We start from the raw sequence: 22,643 nt of genomic DNA, 5'->3' as shown, positions 1-22,643 counted from the left end.
GTAGCAGTTACTAGTGCAGCAGGGGCACATTGAGCTACATTTCCCAGGGACGTAGCAGTTACTATTGCAGCAGTGGCACATTGGGTCCCATTTCCCAGGGACGTAGCTGTTTTTAGTGCAGCAGGTGCACATGAGGCCCAATTTCCTAGGGACGCAGCTGTTACTACTGCAGCAGGGGCACATTGGGCCCCATTTCTCAGGGATGTAGGAGTTACTAGTGCAGCAGGAGCATATTGGGCCCTATTGCACAGGGACGTAGCTTTTACTAGTGCAGCAGTGGCACATTGGGCTCCATTTCTCAGAGACGTAGCTTTTACTAGTGCAGCAGGGGCACTTTGAGCACCATTTCTCAGGGACGTAGCTTTTACTAGTGGAGCAGTGGTACATTGGGCCCATTTCTCAGGGACGTAGCTTTTAGTAGTGCTTCACGGGCACATTGGGTCTCATTTCCCATGGACGTAGTTGTTTCTAGTGCATCAGGGGCACTCTGGGTCCCATTTCCCAGGGATGTAGCTGTTTTTAGTGCATCAGCGGCACACTGGGTCCCATTTCCCTGGTACGTAATAGTGCAGCAGGTGCAGTGATAGTGGGGTACAGGGATGTGAGGGATCCAAAGTGTCCCAATTAGTAGCTCTTTTTTTACTGCCAAACCAGGAGAGAGGGACCCAGTTTCCTTGCTTGTAATAGGACCTGTTGCACCCTTGCTACCCCGATGCGCTCCTACATGGGCACTTACATAGATTTCACAGGAAAGCTGTTCGGAAGCTCTGTGCCCACGCTTCCTGCTGGTGTTTAACACGGAGGGCAGCGCTCTAGTTGGCAGGCCGAATGCCTGTGCCAGAAGTCTGCACTGTGTTTTCAATAGAAGCATGTCCCCGAGTGAGGTGTTTGTAAGGGACTGAATGACACCGCTTCAGCAATCCCTTCCAGGAAGATTCCAGTTGCTGCCAAACAAATAATCAGCATTTATCTCATGCTGTCTGCAGCAAGAAAACGGCTGATAACTTCCTCGCTTCCAGTAGCATTACTACTGCACAAAAATGGCTTGGGGAAATTGTTTTCCTTGTCTGTCTTTTAAAAGCCATATAACAACTGCTTGGTACGCTGATGAGAGCACTGATTTACAAAGGTCTCCAGATTTCCCAGTTATTTGATCATTGAAATAATATAAATAAAAGCAAAGTATTGGTGTTAGTACTGTTTAAAAAACTCAAACTCTCCAGGGGTTGATTTCTTTTTAGTTTAGAATGCTTTATTGAGATAATAAAGTAGAATATCAGTACAAAATCATGTAGCAAGAGAATAGAAATGAAATGTTTATGTCACAATATACCTTTTTTTTTACAAAACCATCCTCGAAAGGTAAAACCTGTACAAAGGGTACATGCATTTAAAATGTTTTAAGAATAAGGGAGAAGAGAAAGAGAATAGAGAGGGAAAGAAAGGGGGGGGAATATAAGAAATGTTAAATCCAATAAGAGGAATAAGGGGGTTGATTTCTTTAATTAGGCGACATGAAAAAAAGGCAGCAATGGTACAGTGCATAGAGGTTTGAGCATTTAGGGGCTCCTTCTTCGGATAGCAGCATGAAATGCTCCTGAGGGCTCAGTTCTACTTTGAGCACCATTTCTTTGGAGCCAGAAAAACGTTGGCAAAGCCGTTAGGTGTTGGTTGAATGTGCCAAAAAGCGTGTACGGTTGGTACATTAAAGTGAAACACACAGAAGGGAGTCAGCAGGAATGGACAAAGTCTAATAGTTTTCATGTAGTCTCTCATGCAGTTCAGTGTAAGTAGTCAAGTTGAAGCAGAGGGATACACCAAAGCAGCCAATACCCTTAGGTGAGAGATGACTACTCCACTGGACTGAGCCAAGACATGATCAACAAAGTCTGAAGCCAGTGGCTGAACAAGACAAGCTAAAGAAAGTCAGTGGTTGAAAGGGGATTTAGGGCCAGATGTAGGAGCCCTAATACCGGACGGAAACGGCCGATTTCGGCCGTTTCCGACCGGTATTAGGGTTTTCAGATGTAGGGGCATGTTATTTTAAGAATCGGTAATTTTACTGATTCGGTAAATATATCGATTCTGTAAAATACCGAATCGGTATATTTACCGAATCGGTAAATCCATATGTAGGTGACACTCCTAAGAGTGCCACAGGCCCTTAAGAGTCGGTATTTTACCACACAATCCTATTGGGTGGTAAAATACCGAATTCAGGTGTGCATGTCTGTGTGCCACAAGTCACACATGCCTGTATTTGGGGTGCTAGAGGGTGTCAAAGTGACACCCCCTGCACCCTTGCTGGAATCGGTATTTACCGAATTGGTAAATACCGATTCGGTAATGCCCATTGATTACTATGGGCTTCAATGCCCATAGGAATCAATGGGCATTACCGAATCGGTATTTACAGAATCGGTAAATACTGAATCTTAACGATTCGGTATTTACCGATTCTGTAATACCTACATCCCCCCCCCCCCCCCCCTCTATTTTACCACTTTTTAAATACCGAATCGGTAAAATTCTGTATTTAAGAAGTGGTAAAATAAAATTACTTACATCTAGGCCATTGTTATCAGTAGGTCTGTTTAACAGCGATACAATCAAAACCCAGACCTAGAACTAGCATGTATATTCACTGCACTGTCTGCAAACATAGTACATCATATCCTTGGCAAGGCACAAAAAGCATTTGCTGATGGATAGCACAGTACCCTATTGGAGTGTTTTTATACCGTGTGGCCAAGTGATGAAGCAAGTAAAAGTATACGCAGACATAAGTATGTGGTGTGTGAAGATTCATCTGAGAGTGCAGAGGTAGAACTTAGTTGTAGTTCAGATTTGGAATCCGAAGAGGAGATTCAAGTTAAAAGAGTAAGAAAAGATGCTATTTCAGGTAAGGAAAGTAAGAGTATTAAAGATCCTTTGGGAGATAACATGTTTGATCCACTACTTATTAAACATCCTTTTTCATCAGAGTAGTCACCTTCTGATCATGTTGTAAAATATTTGGAGTATTGGATCAGAAGGGAAATCCCTAAAGAAATCTGGGTCAGACTTAGATCCGAGTGCCCACGACCCATAGTAGATAACAAGGTGTTGATGACACCTGAACTTGATTAGAAAATGATTGCTTTTATTGCAAAGGGGGGCCGTGATCCAAGGAAAGGAATTGATAGGGGGTTAAAATCTTGTCAAGATAGATTATTAGATGTAGTTGGCCCAGTTTAAACATTTTTTGACATGGCAGAAGAGGCCTATGTTGGAAAAAATAATATTGATGTGCAAGAACTTCGAGAATGGATTCAAAGGGTCGTATGTTTATTGGGCAACACCAATACGGCTTTATCTATTGAAAGGAGAAAGAGTTTATTACTAAAGATTGACCCAAAGTTGGTAGACCTTGCAGTTAAAGAGAAAGGTCCTTTGGCTAAGGGCCTCCTTTTTGGTGATGAATTTATAAAAGATTTATCAAGGTATGTTGGGGCGTTTAGCAGCCTACAGAAATCTCAAAGCGAGATAAAGAAGGTTTTTAATGAGCGTGTTTTTGGCACAGCCGGGAGAACGAGGAGCTGGTTCCCTGGCCGAGGTCAAGGAATTACAAGAGGCTCATTTTCACGTGGATTTGGAGGAAGAGGCTACCAGGGTCAACAATATTTCAGAGGAGGATTATTTCCACAACGGCAACGTGAAAGAGGAAGATATCTCAGAGGAGAGAGACTAGGAAGAGGCTCGAGTGGTAAATCAAGACCTTTCTGTTATCCACTTAAAATTGGGCGGCAGACTAGCCCAATTTTTAGAGATTTGGAGGTCAATAACAAAGGACCCTTGGGTGTTGGAAACTGTTCAAGGTTTTAGGATAGAATTTACAGCGAATCCTGTACAAGAAAGAATACAAAATCCTATGCTTTTCAGAAAGGAACAATTGGAACTGATAGACTTAGAAGTAAAAGATTTAGTAAATAGTAAGAGAGAGAGACAACGTGGAAGGGTTTATAAGCAATATTTTCCTTGTGGAGAAAAAAGACAAAGGGGGTACGCGTCCAGTAATACATTTATGCCAATTGAACGATTGGGTGGTTTATCACCATTTCAAAATGGAGGGAATACATCTATTGAAGGGTGTATTATTGAAAGGGGATTGGTTGACAAGATTGGATCTAAAGGATGCTTATCTTACAATAACGATTTGGAGAGAACATCAGAGATTTTTGAGGTTTGTGTGGAAAGACCAGATGTGGACGTTTGTGTGTCTACCTTTTGGCTTATCATCTGCACCGTGGTGCTTCACAAAGGTACTTCTCCCATTGGCGGCTTTTCTGAAAGAGAGGGGTGTGCGAATGATAATATATCTAGACAATATTTTGTTAATGGATCAGGACAGGGATACTCTTCTTTCTCATACGACGTTAGCAATAGAGTTGATAGAGTCTCTAGGCTTTGTAAGAAATAGGAAGAAATCTCAATGTGTACCCAGTCAACAGACACAATTTTTAGGTTTTGTGGTAGATACGGAGGACGCTGTTTTGAAGCTTCCAAGGGAAAAGGTAAACATAATTCGGAAGGAATTAAAATTTATTGAAAATGAACAAAATCTCTTTAAGAATGTTGGCTCGCATTGTAGGACTTCTGTCTTATACGATTCAGGTAATTTCTCAAGGCCCATTACATACCAAGGCTTTACAGAGATTGAAGGCTTTCCATTTAAGGAATGGTTTGAAATATTCAGAGAGTGTTTGCCTTTCGCAGGAAGCGAGACAGGAGTTGATTTGGTGGCTGAGAAATATGGAAGCGTGGACTTGGCAAGCAATTTTTGAAGAGAATGCAGATCTTATTGTAGAATCAGATGCAAGTCTGGAAGGTTGGGGTGCAAGATGCGGTTTGTTAAGTAATGGAGGTCATTGGACAAGTCAGGAAAAGAATTTACATATAAATTGTTTAGAATTATTAGCAGTATCTTTCGCAATAAAATGTTTTGGGGAACAGACTACAAAATGTTCAGTCATTTTAAGGATGGACAATGTTTCTGCAGTGCGATATGTCAACAGGATGGGAGGACCACGTTCGAAAGGTCTAGCAGATATAGCACAAGTCTTTTGGGAGTAGTGTTCAGGATAAACACACAACTGGAAAGGTTTTTCAGTTGGCATCCAGATCCGGAAGCAATGGGAATAGATGTTTATCTGCAGAATTGGAGAGGTTTACGTCCATACGCTTTTCCACCTTTTTCAATGATAAGCAGAGTGACAGGGATGATTCGGAAGTGGAAGGAAACAGTGGTATTGATAACTCCCCTTTGGAGTTCACAAGCTTGGTACCCTATGTTGGAGATGAGTGTGGATCTTCCAATCCTTCTACCTATGTTTCAAGGGATTTTGCGGGGCCCTCTGGGAGAGTCTCACAATTTGGTGGATTCAGGTCAACTTCTTCTGCTAGCTTGGAAACTTTCAGGAGAGTCTGGAGTAAGCCAGGACTTTCATCTGAAGCTTTGAAACTCATTGAGGAATCTTGGGCTCCAGGAACAAGGGAGGTATATAAGTCAGCATGGAATAAGTGGAATGGTTGGTGTGTGGAAAGGGATTTGCATCCCATATCAGCAGATGTAGTCAATGTTTTGAACTATTTAACTGAGTTGTATAAAAGAGGTTTAGCATATAGGTCTGTGAATTTACATAGATCTGCAATTTCTGCAGGGCATGTTTTGGTGAATGGAATTACTGTTGGTCAGGATATTATGGTTAAAATATTATTGAGAAGTATTAGGTTGGCTATTCCACCTGGTCCAAGGTGTACTTCTCTTTGGGATGTTTCTGTTATCTTGCGATTATTTGAGTCATGGGATGATAATAGGCTTTTGGGTTCAAAAGATTTGACTTTTAAACTTACTATATAGTTGTGCCTTCTTTCCTTTAAAGGATTTCGGATGTTAGGGTCTTAAGAATAACAAGCAGATGTTTTACTCCTGAAAGTATTATTATTATTTTTTAATTCTTTTTATTATAAGCAGCAACACCAAGGCATAGTTCTTCTAGTTGATATACATATTCATTAATAACCAGCAAGTTACAATCCCAGTACATTGTCACATTGATAATTGAGGCATCATATTCGCTAACAGAACCCCGCATGTCATAAACTTCACCCTCCCTAGAAATCATCTCCCAAATCTTCAACAACCTGCTCCTCTGGTGGTTGACAAATATTTCCCCTGAATGCATTCCAGGCCCCCAGATCTTGCTCCATTTTCGAGGGAAACCTTGATTGATAAATACGTTCTTTCTGCCACCATTGTCGCGTCCATGTTTGTACACCACGCAGTGAGTGTCAGCACCTCCATTTCCCCCCATTTCTGTGCAATATTTCGTTTAGCAACCATTATCCCCAGCGTGGCCCAATCTTGCCCAGGGTGTGTAAGGTCATTGAATTCCCACATATTTAACAAGCATCTTCCGGGCTCTGATGTTAACGACACCTCCGTCATCATTTTAAACAGCACTGCCTTACTGTTAGACCTGACATCATTGGCCTGAGTCTCTCCTCCATTTTTTCTGTTTGCCTCCTCTGTTTACGATGTTTTTGCTGGTATATTGCTTTGGGCACTGTGCCACTGCTGATCAGTGCCACAGTGCAAGTGCTCCCTATGTAAAATTACTGTATTGATTGAATTCCATGTTTGGCTTATTTGGTTTACTGTCAGTCCCTTGTCTAGTGCACCAGGAGTGCCAGGGCTTGTAAATACAAATGCTGCTCGTGGGCTTGCAGCACATGTTGTGCCACCTACAAGAGCGGCCTAGTAAAAGTATGTCTAAAGGTCTGCCATTGCTAGACCTACGTGCAGTCTGGTACTGTCACGCTGACTGCACAAGTACACCTACTTGCCAGTCCCTAAACCTTCCCTTAACTTCATGTTAGTCACCCCTATGGTAGGCCCGAGGGCAGGGTGCATTGTAAGTATAAGGTAGGACGAGTCTGACCAAGTTGGCATGTCCTAATAGTGAATTACAGCCACATTCGTTTTTCACTATTGTGAGGTTACCTGCTCTCCATTAGTTAGAATGAGCTGCCGGGGTTATTAATGCTATAATCCTAGCTGGCTCGGGGAGCATGGTGCAATGTCGAGTTTGGTATCCCTGAACTCGGGGTTTAATAACGCATCCGTTTGTGTGGATGGTTTTTGGACTCCGGGTTTGAAAATAGCACTTTTAGAAAGTGGCTATTTTCTTGTCTAACTATTTCTGGTTTCTGCTGGTTTGGTGTGTGTGTGACAGGGGCTGGGTGGCTCCAGAGTTCCGATGAGTCACTGTGGGGTGAGTGGTGCATTTGCATTGAGAGTAGGGGAGAGTAGTTCCTGATAGCCTGCCCTGCCTGATACAATGCTGGCTCCACCTCCTGCCGGGCGACTGATAGCTCTGCTCCTGCCAGTGACAATACTGCTCCACCTCCTGCTGGGCGTCTGAGGACCCAGCCCTGCACAGTGAATAGGCCAGGTGCCTCTGCCTGGCTACACCCACAACAAACCCAGGATGAGGGGAATTGCCCTGCATGGACAAAGGGATCAAAGCCAAAAAGGGGTATACGAGAAGGACCCCTGAACCAAGACTTTAGATCACTTCTGACAAGGAAACCTGAACCAAGGACCAGAAACCTGCTGATCCAAGGACTTGCCTACCCCTTCTGCCAGTGTGCTGTTTGCTGGGGGGAATCCTGCAGTTGCTTCTTTATTTTTGCCAAGGAAACAGGAGAGAGGAACTGAGTGTGTACTCCCAAGCTTTGCTAAAGAAAATCTCCAAGGGCTGGCCAGCCTCCTGTTGAAGTCACAGGGCTAAAGGACTTCATTTATTTGCTAAAAAGTGCTTGTTGTAGGAACCTTAAAATCCAGCACCTCTGAAAGAAACCAGCAATCTCGACGCCGACGGATGCCGCCGAATCCAGCACGACATCGTGAGTAACGGCTCCAGTGTCCCGCTTCCTCGACGCCGGACGCCGGGCCCTATCGAAGCCAGTAGCGACGCAAGTGAGTAGCGAGTTCGGCTCCAGCTCCAAGTGACCCCGTGTTGACGCCGCCGCTGATCGCATCGACCCCGAGCCCTCTCGACGCCGTGAGCGCTGCTCACTCTTGCAACATCATCATCGACATCGACGACGACGCCGTATCCTGCTTCACCTCGTGAGCGCTGCTCCTGCCTGACATCTGTCGACGCCGCTGCAGGTCGCCCAGACTCCGAGGCCGGATCGACGCCGAAGACACGACGCCGGACATCTCGACGCCGCTGATCATCGTGTGCTTCGCTTTTCCAAGGTACTGTGTTGTGGGGGTCTGTGCGACTCCGGGCTCGACTCCGGGCTCCTCGCGGTCGACGCCGAACCTTTGGATTAACTTTGCCTCGACATCGTGTGACTCCCGTGTGGGTTACATTGTTGCCAATAACTGTGATTTAACCAAGAAGAGTTGCTTTTGATACTAAAGACTTTGTGCTAAGAAGAAACTACACTTGAACTATTATTTTTCCTTCCAAGAGTATTTATTAAGATTGTGGTATATTTTTGTCGTTATTTGGTCTTGTGCTAAGCCTTATATAAAAATCCTTATTTTTATAATACTACTGTGTCGTGTCCATTTGTAGTGTATTCACTTTATAACTGTATGTGGTCATAAATGCTTAACGCACTGCCTCTGAGATAAGCCTGTCTGCTTTGCCAAGCTACCAAGGAGTTGAGCAGGGGTTATCTAAGTGTGTGATCCCCTTGTCCTGACTAGAGGAGGTGAGTGCCTATTTGTCAGAAGTGTATACCTCTGCCAACTAGAGACAGCCAAGTCTAACACTTACCAAACAGCGTTAGCGGCAACGTTCCCCAATGTGTTGTATCCCGTTTAAGACGCTCCAGCGGTGGCAACATTTTTTTTTAAAGAAGTCGTCTGGGTTAGGTGTGATGTAGATCCCCAAATATTTAAATGCATCGCTCGTGATCAAGAGTGGGCAGTCTTTGGGTAGCAGCGGTGGTGGGCTGTGTAGGAGATATAGTATAGATGTGGACAAGTTGATACTGTAGCCCGATGCCCGTCCAAAGAGTTCACATATATTCAGGAGGACCTGCATAGAACGCCCGGGAAGTTTCATATATAATAAGACGTCTTCCGCATACAATGAGATGCGGTCTTCCCATTCTCCCGTCCATCAGATACCCTTTATCATTGGCTCCCACCAAATCCACGGCGACAATAGCTCAAGTACCAGCGCAAAAAGCAGCAGGGACAGCCTTGGCGGGTGCCCCGTGCCAGAGGAAAGTCGTCAGAGATGTGTCCATTAGCCGTTACATGAGCTACCAGATTGGTGTATAGGCGACGGACCCAAGCGCAGAATTTAGGGCCGAAGCCCAAGTGATGAAGCACCGCGAACAAGAACGGCCCCTCGACCATATCAAATGCCATTTTAGCGTCCAGGGAGAGTATGACCGACGGCTTCTGAAGGTATGGAATACTTGACATCACACTGTGCAGGCGCCTCAAGTTTAGTGCAGTATTAAGCCGGTTGGATCAGGGTCATAAGGTGTGGTGTCAGTCTGACCGCCAGCAGTTTTGCAAGAACTTTGGCCTCCGTGTTAATCAATGATATTGGGCGATATGAGTTGCATTCTTCAACTGGCTTTCCCGGCTTGGGTATCACCACTATTGTGGTCATTAGCTGATCCAGAGGCAATTCGCCTCGCTGCAAGCAGTCGGTATACATGTGCAGTAGGTGTGGGGCAATAGACCCCGCCATCTTCTTATAGAGTTTAACAGGGATGCCGTTAGGTCCTGTCGCTTTGCCAGAATATAATGCCCCGATTGCCCCTGCACCTCCTCTATCCTGAGGTCCGCAATAAGTGCGAGGGCTGTGTCTGGGGCAAGCCTAGGCATTTTGATATATTTTATGTAGGACAGTGCCTCTTCTACTGTCATCCCGGAGGATGACATATATACCTGTTGGAAATGTTGTACCAATGTGCAAACTATTGTGTGCGGGTCTGTTGTAATTTGCCCTTCCTCCGTCTGAATCCTCGCTTTCCACCTATTACTCTGTTTGCTTTTTATCTAGCCATGGCAAAAGCTTCCATGCTTTGTCCCTGGTTTAATATATCTTATGCTGGGTCAAATGCGACTTAATCAGGTCTTCGAGGATTGCCTTATGTTGTTGCTGCGCAAGACACAATTTCTAGGATGTAGCCAGTGTTGAATCTTTAGAACATTGGGCTTCAGCTTCTTGTAATACTAGTTCTAGATCGTGCAGTTCCTGCTGTTTCTCCTGTTTGTGCCCCGCAACAAAGACAATGGCCTGCCCCCCTGAGGACCATTTTTTAAGCTTCCCACAGAGTGGTTGGGGAATTGACTGACATAGCATTCTCCTGGAAGTAGTGTTTTGTCGCGGAGAAGACAGCTTTTTTGATTTGTGGGACCTGTAAGTAGCCAGGGAAGATCGGATATATACGTCGCCTAGTCGTGTGGTGGTATGTGTACTGCAGTACCACAGGAGAGTGGTCAGAGATACCTCTGGGTCTTATCTCTATATTGTTAATATTCTTTAAGCAATCCACTGAAGCAAGGAAGTAGTCTATCCTAGATAAACTATTGTGTACTCCAGAGTAGAAGGTGAACTGTCGTGTCATGGGGTGATACCATCTCCACACGTCAGCTAGCCCAAGTGCTTCCATGAAATCCCCAAGGCGGGATATGCCGGGTGCTTGAGTCTTCACAGGGTGCCGGTCCAGGGTACCATCCACAGTTGCATTAAAGTCCCCTCAATCAACAGTTCCCCCTCCGAAAGATCAAGTAGGAACTCACTAAGAGCTGGAAGCATTATTCCATGCAGTGCGGGAGGAATATAGACGGAGACTATATTTATAGAATGGCCTTCCCATTGACCCACTATGGCCGCAAAGCAACCGTGTTCATCCATTTTTGTATTGAGCACTATCAGTGGGGATTGTTTTTTTTTATTTTTATTTTTTAACTAAGATACCCACTCCCCTTGAGCCAGAGGAGAATTCCGAGTTTACTATCATTTTAAAACCCCATCTGTTCAACGCCTTGCATGCAGTACCAGTAAGGTGCGTTTCTTGTAATAGGGCCACTGTTGTGGGGCACCGCTTTAAACTCTGTAAAACTAAACCCCGCTTTATTTTGTCACCCATACCATGTACGTTCCAAGTAAGCATTGTCAGGGGCGTCACCTGAGTTGTGGGGTACTTTCCGGGGTCAGAGGCTGCTTGAGGTTGTGCTGTCATACTTGATAATAAGTGCTACTAGCGTTGGGGATTTTCATGTGTACTGTGGTTGCTGGACAATGTGGAAGAATGTGGCATGCCTGGAACTTTCCCTAGGAACTAACATAGAAAACAAACTTAACCAAAAAAACAGACCCATCCCCTCCTCCCCGACCCCCACCCCCCCAACAGTTGGAGAAGACCGTCTCCACCTTCCTTTCCTGGTCAACTCCCTCCCTAACCCCAAACCTTTCGGAATTAAAGAACGGGCTGCAAAGAAGTGTTCCTTAAGGTATTGCTTCCGGTGTCTTTTAGGGAATTAATTGTCGACAGGGGATAAATGCAGCTGAGACATCCCACCTAGTACTAAGTGGGGACAAGTCCTCCCCCATTTTACCTGCGTCTGTTCAAATATCGCTTTTTGGGTAACCCATAGAATGTACATAAAACCATAAAGAACCAAAAAATTTGAACTTTCCACCAGCCACCCCATCCCTGCCTCCCTGCCAGACGGACCCCCAACTATCCTCCACCCCAACTTAGCAGAGTGCCTCAATCCCGACACCAGTACTTGCGTGTAAGGGGGGGTTCGAAGTCCGTGGAGTTCCGTAGGTTATCCCCTCCTCAAAGACAAACTGGTGTCTGTGGCTTGCTGCAGTCCAGTGCACTGTCTTGCCGCATTGGTCCCTGGCCCAGCACCCATGATCGTGAGGAACATAGTAGCCACACCACTGCCACAAATGGCAATTCCCCTCTCGCCCATGATCAAACTGTGTAGTCATCTTTCTGTTTTGGTTAAAAAAGGGGAGAGTTTTCCCTATTTAACCCAGAAAGGACCGGGACATGCAACAACTAAAAAGGAAATTCCTTTCTGTGTGTTCAACTTTTAGATAAACAATACCACTTGTTGTAATCAATTATACCAACAGCCCACCACACATAACATTTAAATCAAAGCATAACATTTGGTGTATCTAGTTATTTTTATTATTTCTTTCTTATTAAAAAACAGTTTCTTTCATATACACAGTATACACAATTTATTAAAACATATAGGTTTTTTCAAAAAATCATTTTACATAAGTCCACATAGTTTATCTTGACAGAACATATAAAAAACACAAAATAGTACAATTAAAACATTTTTTTGTCAAAAGCTTGTCGACGCGTTTCGGTGCTTCGTTGTTTGGAACACCTTCCTCAGGACTATTTAAAACATCTTCTTTCTAAAAGTAGATACAACATTTGTTAGTCTTGCACTGTAAGGTGGTGGTTTTAACTGTTAGGCTCTAGGGGCAAGAAATTTGGACTATATCTTACGTGTAAAGCAATTTTTATTTTGCAGTACCAGATTCAATCCAGGAGTGGTTGTGACATTAATGACTCCTCCTGTTTATTTCGCTTTAAACTTAGGGATTGCGAATAGTTACTGTGTATTTACAAACTTTATAAATATATGGCAAGTTTTTAATGAAAACAAACAAGGTTTTTTCGCCCAAATTCCAACATGCAACCAAAAACTAGCCACTACACCGGTTAAAAATAGGGAATGTAATGCCCCTTTTTCTCTTTTGAAAACTATAAATAGTAGCGTGATATGCAATATCGATGCAATTTACAACAAATTGACGTACAGATATCTAATAAGGAAATGAAATATATCTATTTAGATACTGCAGACCTGCCTCAATTGAATAAGAGGAGGGGCTTATTTTTGAATCCGTGAAGCATCTAGGACCACGTTTGGCCAGACTAACACACGGAAGAAACAGAACAACAAGTTTACATAAGTGCAGCAATTGTCTCGGATTGCTTCAGCGCAAACGAAAAGTAAGCGTCATATGTTAAAATTGTCCTACTTATTAGGAAGTTAAACTTATTTTGATTGATTGAACTCTAAAACTGATGTTACTTTACACACAGAGTCTCTGATGATATAGCAGGGAGGAGGAGTCATTAATGTCACAACCACTCTTGGATTGAATCTGGTACTGCAAAATAAAAATTGCTTTACACGTAAGATATAGTCAAAATTTCTTGCCCCTAGAGCCTAACAGTTAAAACCACCACCTTACAGTGCAAGACTAACAAATGTTGTATCTACTTTTAGAAAGAAGATGTTTTAAATAGTCCCGAGGAAGGTGTTCCAAACAACGAAGCACCGAAACGCGTCGACAAGCTTTTGACCAAAATAAATTTTAATTGTACTATTTTGTGTTTTTTATATGTTCTGTCAGGATAAACTATGTGGACTTATGTAAAATGATTTTTTTAAAAAACCTATATGTTTTAATAAATTGTGTATACTGTGTATATGAAAGAAAATGGTTTTAAATAAGAAAAAAATAATAAAAATAACTAGATACACCAAATGTTATGCTTTGATTTAAATGTTATGTGTGGTGGGCTGTTGGTATAATTGATTACAACAAATGGTATTGTTTATCTAAAAGTTGAATACACAGAAAGGAATTTCCTTTTTAGTAGTAGATCTTTCTGTTTTGGCCCAACTCTTTAGTGCAATGTCTCCTTTCTTCAAGTAATCAAGTTTGAGCCCTACTTTATTCAACATCTACATGGAACCCCTGGCACACATTGTGGAGGAATTTGGGGTGGGCATTGTCAGCTATGCTGACGACACCCAGTTGGTGTTCAAAATAACGCCAGACAGTAGAGACCTAGCCTCCAACTTCTCCAACTGTATGCTAAGCATAGCGACATGGATGAATGCCAACTGCCTCCGTTTAAACGGAGATAAAACAGAGGTTCTGATAGTGGGGAAGGATACTTCTGTCTGGTCACATGCATGGTGGCCTAGTGAGTTGGGTGAACTACCTGTGCCTGTAGAGAAGGTGAAGAACCTCGGAGTCATGCTTGACGCCGATCTCTCAGGTAGAGCCCAGGTAAACAAAGTGACAAGCAAATGCTACAGCACCCTAAAAGTACTGCGTAAAGTTTTAGACCTTCTTCCGACAGAAGCAAGAAAGACCATAGTCCATGCCCTAATATCTCCCCACCTGGACTATGGTAATGCTCTCCTACTTGGCCTTAATCAAAAGAGTCTGCATCAGTTACAATGCATACAGAACTCTGCAGCACGACTGGTGCTCGGTCTCCCTCGGAGAGCATCCACGAAAAATGCGCTTGCCAAGCTTCACTGGCTCCCTGGAAAAGAGAGAATTATATTTAAAACTCTCTGCTACGCACATCGCATTGCCCAAAATAAAGGCCCTAGCTATCTGAGAGGCCTCATCACCATCCATAGGCCGATCAAAGATCTTAGATCAGCAGGCACGATGCTATTTAAAATCCCCTGCATCACTAAAGCTAAAATGGGAGGAAAATCCTTCCGCTATTTGGCCACCAAGCTCTGGAATGCCTTGCCAATCCAGTTGCGGATGGAGCCATCTGAAACAAGGTTCAGAGCTAGACTTAAAACTCATCTATTTCCCAAAACTTAATTCCGTTCGCCTGACCCTTGGTCTTCTTGATGGTTAGCATTTGCAGTCAGCGCGGGGACACACAGTTTTGTGCAGCCAGGCGCTTAATAAATGCTTATTATTATTATTATTATTAATCATTTCCGCTTTGTTGCGTACCATCCTTCTCTTATCCTCGCCCTTGGTCCGTTAAATCGTCAGCCTCTCGGCGTTGCTGTTGCTGTCTCTCTGTCCGCCTTCATCCCTCAACTCGCCGCCACCCCTCGAGCCAGTCGTGAGCTTCCTCCAGTGAATCGAAGAACCAGGCCTTCCCATCTGAAACCACACGCAGCCTTGCCGGCAACAACATGGAGTATGGAAGTTCTCTGTGTCTGAGTTCTTTCTTTACTTTAAAGAAGCTCTTGCGCCGCTTCGACACAGCCGCCGTATAGTCCGGAAAGGAGATCCCTGAGTTCTGGATCCGCAGTGGGGGGGCCACCCTCGCAGTTTGTAGTATAACATCCCTATCACGGAAGTTGAAAATGCGTGCAAGGACAGGTCTGGAGTGCCCCCCAGGCTTAGGCTTACCCCCGGGCACTCTATGCGCCCTTTCCACTGAGAAATAATTGGAAAGTCGTCTGGGTTGTAGTCTGGTTTTTATTAGTTCCTCGACATAGAGATCCATAGTTGGACTCCCTTTGCTTTTGGGAATGCCATGATTCTAACATTGTTACGCCGAGAGCGTCCCTCCTGGTCATCCAGCTTTTCCGCCATTAGTTTATTTTCTGCTTCCAGTTGGCTGACCCTGTTAAGTAACATGGCAGTATCCTTAGACAGAGACTGTGTCACCTGCTCAACCTCGGTGACCCTAGCCATCATTTTCTGAAAGTCCGCCCTTAAGAACGAGACATCTGTGGAGATGGTCCCCACCGTTGATTGCACCTTAGTGAGGGCCGTCATGATGTCTTCTAGTGTCACTTTTGCCGCCCCTTCCTGGTCCGATTCCTTATCAGAGGCGCTTTTGCATTCAGGTATTGCAGGAAAGTCTTTGTGGTATGCATATGTGTCCAGTTTCACTTGCGAGTTCGTGCGCAGGCCCCTGCCGCCCATCTCTGTCCGATGAGTGCCGCACCGGTCGGTAATCGCCGCCGCCTACTGCGGGACCGCACTCCACACGCGGCCTGTTGGTTTTCCCGCCGTGCTGTTGGTTCAAAACACACAGGGCCTTAGTCCGATAAGAGGCACTCTTTCACAGTATATTGCAATGCCCCAAGTCCTCTGCCGGTCTAAGCGCTCACCCCAGCCTCCTGGGGTCCCCAGATGGTGAACTTGTCACACAGAGTATGGCTTCCCACCAGATAAAGTGGGCGCCAGCTCCGCAATCTGCGCTTATCCGGGCACCGGGACCCAATGTGTCTATGGCTCCTCCTCAGCAAAGCACCTTCGGGATCTGCAAGGCTGACCCAAGTGCCTCCGCCCTCCCCAGACCCCAGAGGAACCAGCCACACTTGTGATCCGCCCTGCATGAAGAATGTGGAAAAGGGCCCCCGTGAGGTTCAGGCCCGCAGAGAGTTCAGGCCCGGGGGCAGCACAACTATTTCTGCCCTTCTCCGCCTTGCTGGCCCTACTCCGGTCCGGAGCCCTCAGGTTCTTTATAATGTCTGGGATTAGGCAGCGCTTGCCCTGACACAGGCACACATACCTTCTGTCCGTCAGCGGCAGGTCAAGAGGCCGTTCAATCCTGTCGTTTGCTTCTGGTGGTGCCCCGCATCAGCGCCGGGACCCGTACCTTCCCCCGTGGGTGCCACTAAGCCCCTTCACTGCAGGCCCCCCCGAGGTGGCAGATCAGTGCCGCGAGGAAGCGCAGCGGCAGGAGATGCGGTCTGTGTTCCACCCCCCCAGTCTGCTCGGGCGCCCACCACATGTCCTGCTGCTATCCGGATCACACTTCGTTATCGGCGATCTTGAGCCCACGCCAGTCCCCGGCTGCAGGCAGATGCACAGGCCGCTATACGCAGGCCGCACCTCTCGACGTCTCGGAGCTCCTGCAGGTCGTCAAAATGGTGCGTTCGGTGTCCCCAGCTGTCCACTCACTATTGGTGTCCGTGAGGTAGGATTATTAAGTCCCCGGAGCTTCACTAGAGTGCGGCCATCATGATCGGCTGCAGGCGAAGGTATTTGTTTTTATATTAAACTAAGAACAAAAACTAATTCAATTTCTGTTTTATATCCTTATCTATCGGATATGGAAAAACTTTGTGTGGAACGTTGTGTCAAAGAATATGAAAGTAGAACAAGAACTATAAGACCTGTTGGGATGGATCAATTATTGATTTCTTTCAGGTATTCATATAAAGCTGTTTCGTCATCCACTTTGGCAAGGTGGGTGAAAAAGCTAATGGAAGAAGCAGGTATTGATATAAGTAAATTTGGTGCTCATTCAGTTAGAGGTGCAGCTGCATCGAAAGCACAAATTTTAGGAGGCAGTTTGCAAAATATTTTGAAAAGTGCAGATTAGTTAACAGATTCTGTATTTAGAAAGTTTTATTTTAAACCTATTGAGAGTGCCGCTCAATGTATTGTTGATATGCTTTGAACATGCATAATGTTGGCCTCTGTGTCGTGCCATAAAATGTAGATTTTACACAGCCTTGGTGGGCTGAAAATCTGGATTTTATTAAGGACACAGAGGTAAATATTATCCCTCCCTTGTTGTAACCCAATCCCTAATGAATATGTATTGTATTTATGCAGGTCAAAATTCAAGCTGAATGGGTCGAAATTGGGATTATTCTCAAGTCAACGTTTGTTAAAAGAAAGAAGACTTTGATTTGTTGGATCTGTTTCAAATTTATAGACTCTAAATATGGAATTAGATTTAATTTTTCTCTTTTAGCAGGCAATGTCAGAAGGAAGAGCATATGATGTAAAGGAGTTTTGTTGGTTTTGGAATGTTCTTAGAGGTTCAATATTCTTTATACTAAGAACATGATGTGTTTCTTCTTGCTGCTGAGTGGTAGCAATAAAGGAATTATTGCATAATATTTGCCTCCGTGCCACCAGTGTGCCTCGAGGGATGCCATCAGTTCTTAATTGATGACACTTTCTTACAGTTATCTCGATCAAAGCAGGAGTGCACCACTTCTATTTCTCCTAATATGTTTTATTCCTGAAATTCACATCTTTAATATCACCATCTGTATATTGTACTCTAAAATGATCAACTGTGGGATATTTGGAATTGTGTTTTTAGTGCTTAAAAATGTTCTTTAAAGAATCTCTTCGTAGACCCAACATGCTATTTTCCACACATAGATATAATTAGGTAAACACAAATCTTTTTATATTAGTTGATGAAGCCTTTGTTTGAAAAGTTACTAGTTTGTCCATTTTCCTAAATGGGTTCACTGATAGAATATTGATGGGAAAAATATCGAAAAAAATATAGATAGTAAAAATATCGACTCCTTATACTTAAACAGGTAAGTACACAAATATCAAATCAAAAATATCGAAGTTAAAAATATAGAGGTAAAAAATATCAATTAAAAAATATAAATAAAATAATATATATTAAAAATATAAAATCTTAATATTATCTTTAACAAAATAAATACAATTTAATGTACATTTTAACTAAATATAACAATTAAACTTAATTAAAAAAAAATATAAACACGCAAACAAATAATTTATTAACTATTATCTTTATTTAATGTTTAAACTTTAAAATTTTATAAAAATAAAATATATACATATATCAATAATTTAAAATTAAAAAAAATTCTATCATTAATTAAACCATTAAACTATTAAAACAACATTCAAAAGTATATTTAGCAACACAATAAACACAACTGTAGGGAAAATGTTGGATAGCGAAACAAATACATTTACTATTCTAACTGTAATAAGTGCAACAGTAGGGAAAGTGTTGGATAGCGGAGGGGTAAAAATTACTATTCCCACTCCAAAGAGTGCAACAGTAGGGAAAGTGTTGGATAGCGGTGGGGCAAAATTTACTATTCCCACTCCTTGGCTGCAAAAGTAGGGTAAATGTTGGATAGTAGAAGAATAAAATTTACATTCCAACTCCAATGATTGCAACAGTAGGGAAAATGTTGGATAGTGGAGGGGTAAAAATTACTATTCCCACTCCAGTGAGTGCAACAGTAGGGAAAGTTTTGGTTAGCGGAGGGGTAAAAATTACTATTCCCACTCCAGTGAGTGCAACAGTGGGGAAAGTTAAAATTAAATATATTAAACATATGATAATGTTAATTACATACAACAAAAACCTACAAATGTGATATAAAAATACATTTGTAAACAATGCAAATAGATTAAATGGGTTTGCTTATCTTGAGCCGCACATCACAAAGTTAAGCCAATTTTATGAAAAACATCAATTTATATCACAAAGCAACTATGGCTAGGGTACTCATAAGGTGTATGACACCTACCCACCAAAGTGTCAATAAGTACCAGGATTCAGATGAACCCAGGCCATACATATGTCCACAAAGCACCTGAGCACACCAGTATCATTATTTCCAAAGTCAGTTGTATGACTAGTTTGCAAAGCAATCAGTAATGTCTCAGTGCCTTTTAAGTTTTTTGAACCAAGGTTTTCAAAGAGAAAAAGTAAATAGTCTAGACCGATCTTCTTGGATTGTGGGCTGTTTTTAATTTCCACAGTTTCACAAGAAGAAAACAGCAGCCTTATTTGTTTATCCAAACGTCTGTCATAATTAAAATTCCCTTGGATTTATGACTTTTACTCGGATGGAAAATATCCAGGATATATCAGAAGAATTTTATGCAAATTGTTGTTGCAAGTTTGCGCTCCTATTTTTCACTCATCAATATGATAGTTGTGGCCCCAATATATGAATACTTGTCCTCTTTCGAGTTTCACCTTTAATCCTAGGGTCCAGTCCCATCCATTAAATAGTTTTAGGTTCCATTAGGATCTTGATAAATCCAAAAAAGCGCTATTCAACTCTTGCGAGCACTCAGCGTGGCGTCCACTCGTACTCCTGGATCGTATTTGTAAACAATATTTATTTAAAAGTAACAAATATTCAGAAACAAATTATTTAAAACATAAATGTATTTATTTTATTTCCTACCTTATAACACTACACCATTAAAAAATACCTCAACATTTTATTGACATTTATTTCCATGATTTACCCAATTAACAATGAATATAACATATATTATTAATGAGAAAAGATAATAAACATTCATTTAGTACGCAGTCTTCAACACTATAATATCCACAACAGACACCTAAAATGAATTACACAATTACGATTATTAATTACTAATGAATAAATGTGAATTAATTAACAAATAATTAATAACTTATCAATAAAAAATAAATTACTTCCTACCATTCCCACCATTTACACCTATAAACACCACAACACATACCTACAATTAATTACACAATTACCATAATTAATTACTAATTAACACATTCAAATTAATTTGCAACTAATTAATAACTCATCAATAAAAAAATCACTTCCCACCCTTTACACCATTTACACCTATAAGCACCACGAAATACACCTAAAAGTAATCACACAGTTACCATAATTAATTACTAATTAATTAATTTAAATTAATTAACAACTAATTATTAAACGATTATTAAATTAATTTACACATTTAACACTATAACATTACAATTAAACAAATATAATGAATAAAAATAATTCAACAAGTTTTATATAATTAAATTACTTCCCACACTATTCTCCTATAAACACACAACTCGCTACTGAACTAAAAATGCAAAATTCAATTAAAAGAAATGTAATAACTACTAACATTTTAACACATATTATAGATATTTTTAACAACTATATTTTTACACACGATAATAAACACTTTAATGAATCGACCCATGTACTAACAGATTGGTTTGTAAAATTCTGATTTGGAATCAGGCGGTTTCTCCGTTAGGGCTCTGGTGCTTCGCCCCTCTAAAATTCCTACATGTTTACTGCATAAAATATTAAACAGATTTATTTATTGTAAAAAATTGATGCATTTAAGCATAGCTGCCAAGGTTTCAGATTGCTTATGAGTGACATTTTCATAATTTCTGTGTAATTATGAGTGACATTCAACGACTGTGAGTGACACTTTCTTGCGAGCAAAATTAAACATGATGGCAGGCTTTATGCATCAGGTTATGCTTGGTCTGACTATGGTACCAGAAGTCAGACTGTCAAGTCCTATCTCCCTGTGCTCCAATTGTTCTCTTTCCCTCACAGCCAGTCAGAGGTAGCAGAGATGAGCACATGGGCATGCACAGAACTCATTACAGGCAGTGTATACCACCCCATTGCAAGATTTTCTGATCTCTGACTCTGCAGTATTAGATCACCAAAACTTTTAAATCTAAACACACTCATGTATGTATCAAGCAGGTAAAAGGATAAAACGGCGGACACAGGCTTTACGGAGAGATTGTGAGGATGGCATGATACTAGTGTATGCATTATTAATTGTAAATGTTGCATAAACATAACAGGTGTTTCGACATCTACTCTAGAGCATCTCATTGCATATAGGTAAGTCATTACTTAAATAAACTACGTTACATGTACATAACTGCTTTATTCTAATAACTCTGGAAGTGCCTAACTCAAAAATTGAAATGTCACATATGGGAACACAGCACACAAGGAGTATCGCACATAAGCAACCTAAAACATGACAATTAACTCCAGTTTTAAATCTGTAATAGGCACAATCCTATGTTCACCTCTCCCTGCTACCTTCAGTTGTAGCTATAGCTGATGCTCCTCAACAAAACCTTGTCATCTGCCCCAACAATTAGGTGACACAGTCAGCTGACTCGTGGACACCTCCGCAGACAGCCAGACACTGGGCAAGCCTTAGCCTTACAGGCAGTCAATGTGAGCGGGCAGCCATGGCACAGTAGTCTATTAAAACGAGTCTCCTCAACCCTAATAAAAATTATGATTATAGTGTGGTTTATGGGCCTCTTTCTGCGTGCATGTTAAGTTAGCATCGCTTATTAGGAGTTGAAACACTATTTTCCCTTTTGCTGCTTTTTTGAACACGACACTGCTGAGCTGTTTTTGCAGAGTTAGCTTTCACGAAGGTCTATACATGAGAAAGGGTTTGTTTTTCGACATCTCTAGACATACATTGTGCCCCCAGTCTGTACAGTGAGTGCTGAGCCGCCAAGGTTATCATAAGGTGCGAGCCTGTTTATCGACGTGTCCATGTAACACATTCTAGACACAACAATTTGCCAGCTGCAAGCCGAGTAGGATTCTGGCGCCTTTATCATAGCACACTTGCCAGAATTTAACACACTTGGAAGATTCCAGGCACGCAGAGAGACTACCCGATCCTGATGTAATTTACACTTACTGAGCAGACAGGTAAATGGGGTCCCCCTAAGAAAGCTCAAGAGACCTTCTATAGTTTTATAATACATAGTTCCTAGATAGGGAGGGTGCTTCAAATAGGCGCTTTTATCACCTGTTTGCATTATCATTGTAATATGATTCCTCCTTTTGTATTTTATGGAATTGTAACCATGCTGACCGTATTATTCTTAATCATATGTATGCTCATGTTGATTAAAATACTGCGCTTGAGATCACGTCGTTAAAATAAACATTTTAACCTTACAATGTCTCTATTTTACTCCTGTTGTGGACTGGTAAGAACATATAACAAAAGAGTGTTCTCACTTACCACCATTCCTGAGATGGTCCTAAGTCGCATGTTGTAGGTTATTTAATCATTGGTTTCTTTGCTATAAGACGGATAGCTAATGTGACATTGATTGCTAGTCTGGTAGGGGATTTTAGGTACTGAGGTGAATTTTGGCACACCCTAATTCACTTAGGTCCTAAGTCTCTATGCACAGTTCTGTGTCTGAGCAGAATCCCTGTAACATGATTACCCCAAAAGCAGTTC

General features: G+C 42.2%; 1 protein-coding gene across 2 annotated transcripts in view; it reads left to right on the top strand.

The window, feature by feature from the left end:
- The window catches only part of TRMT9B (tRNA methyltransferase 9B (putative)), a 178,162-nt gene that overhangs the window by 30,416 nt on the left and 125,103 nt on the right, over positions 1-22,643 (top strand). The window contains exon 1 of one of the 2 annotated variants that reach the window (XM_086963345.1): positions 22,041-22,099. The exons of the other annotated variant lie outside the window; for it this stretch is intronic. The gene's annotated coding sequence lies outside the window, so the exon portion shown is untranslated. Of the gene's footprint in view, positions 1-22,040; positions 22,100-22,643 lie in introns of those variants that run through there. 2 annotated transcript variants of the gene reach the window in all.

Source organism: Lissotriton vulgaris, chromosome 3_1 (assembly GCF_964263255.1).
Source record: "Lissotriton vulgaris chromosome 3_1, aLisVul1.2, whole genome shotgun sequence".
Lineage (NCBI taxonomy): Eukaryota > Metazoa > Chordata > Amphibia > Caudata > Salamandridae > Lissotriton > Lissotriton vulgaris.
Note: the sequence above shows the minus strand (reverse complement) of the source record. Positions and strands in the feature narration are given on the sequence as shown.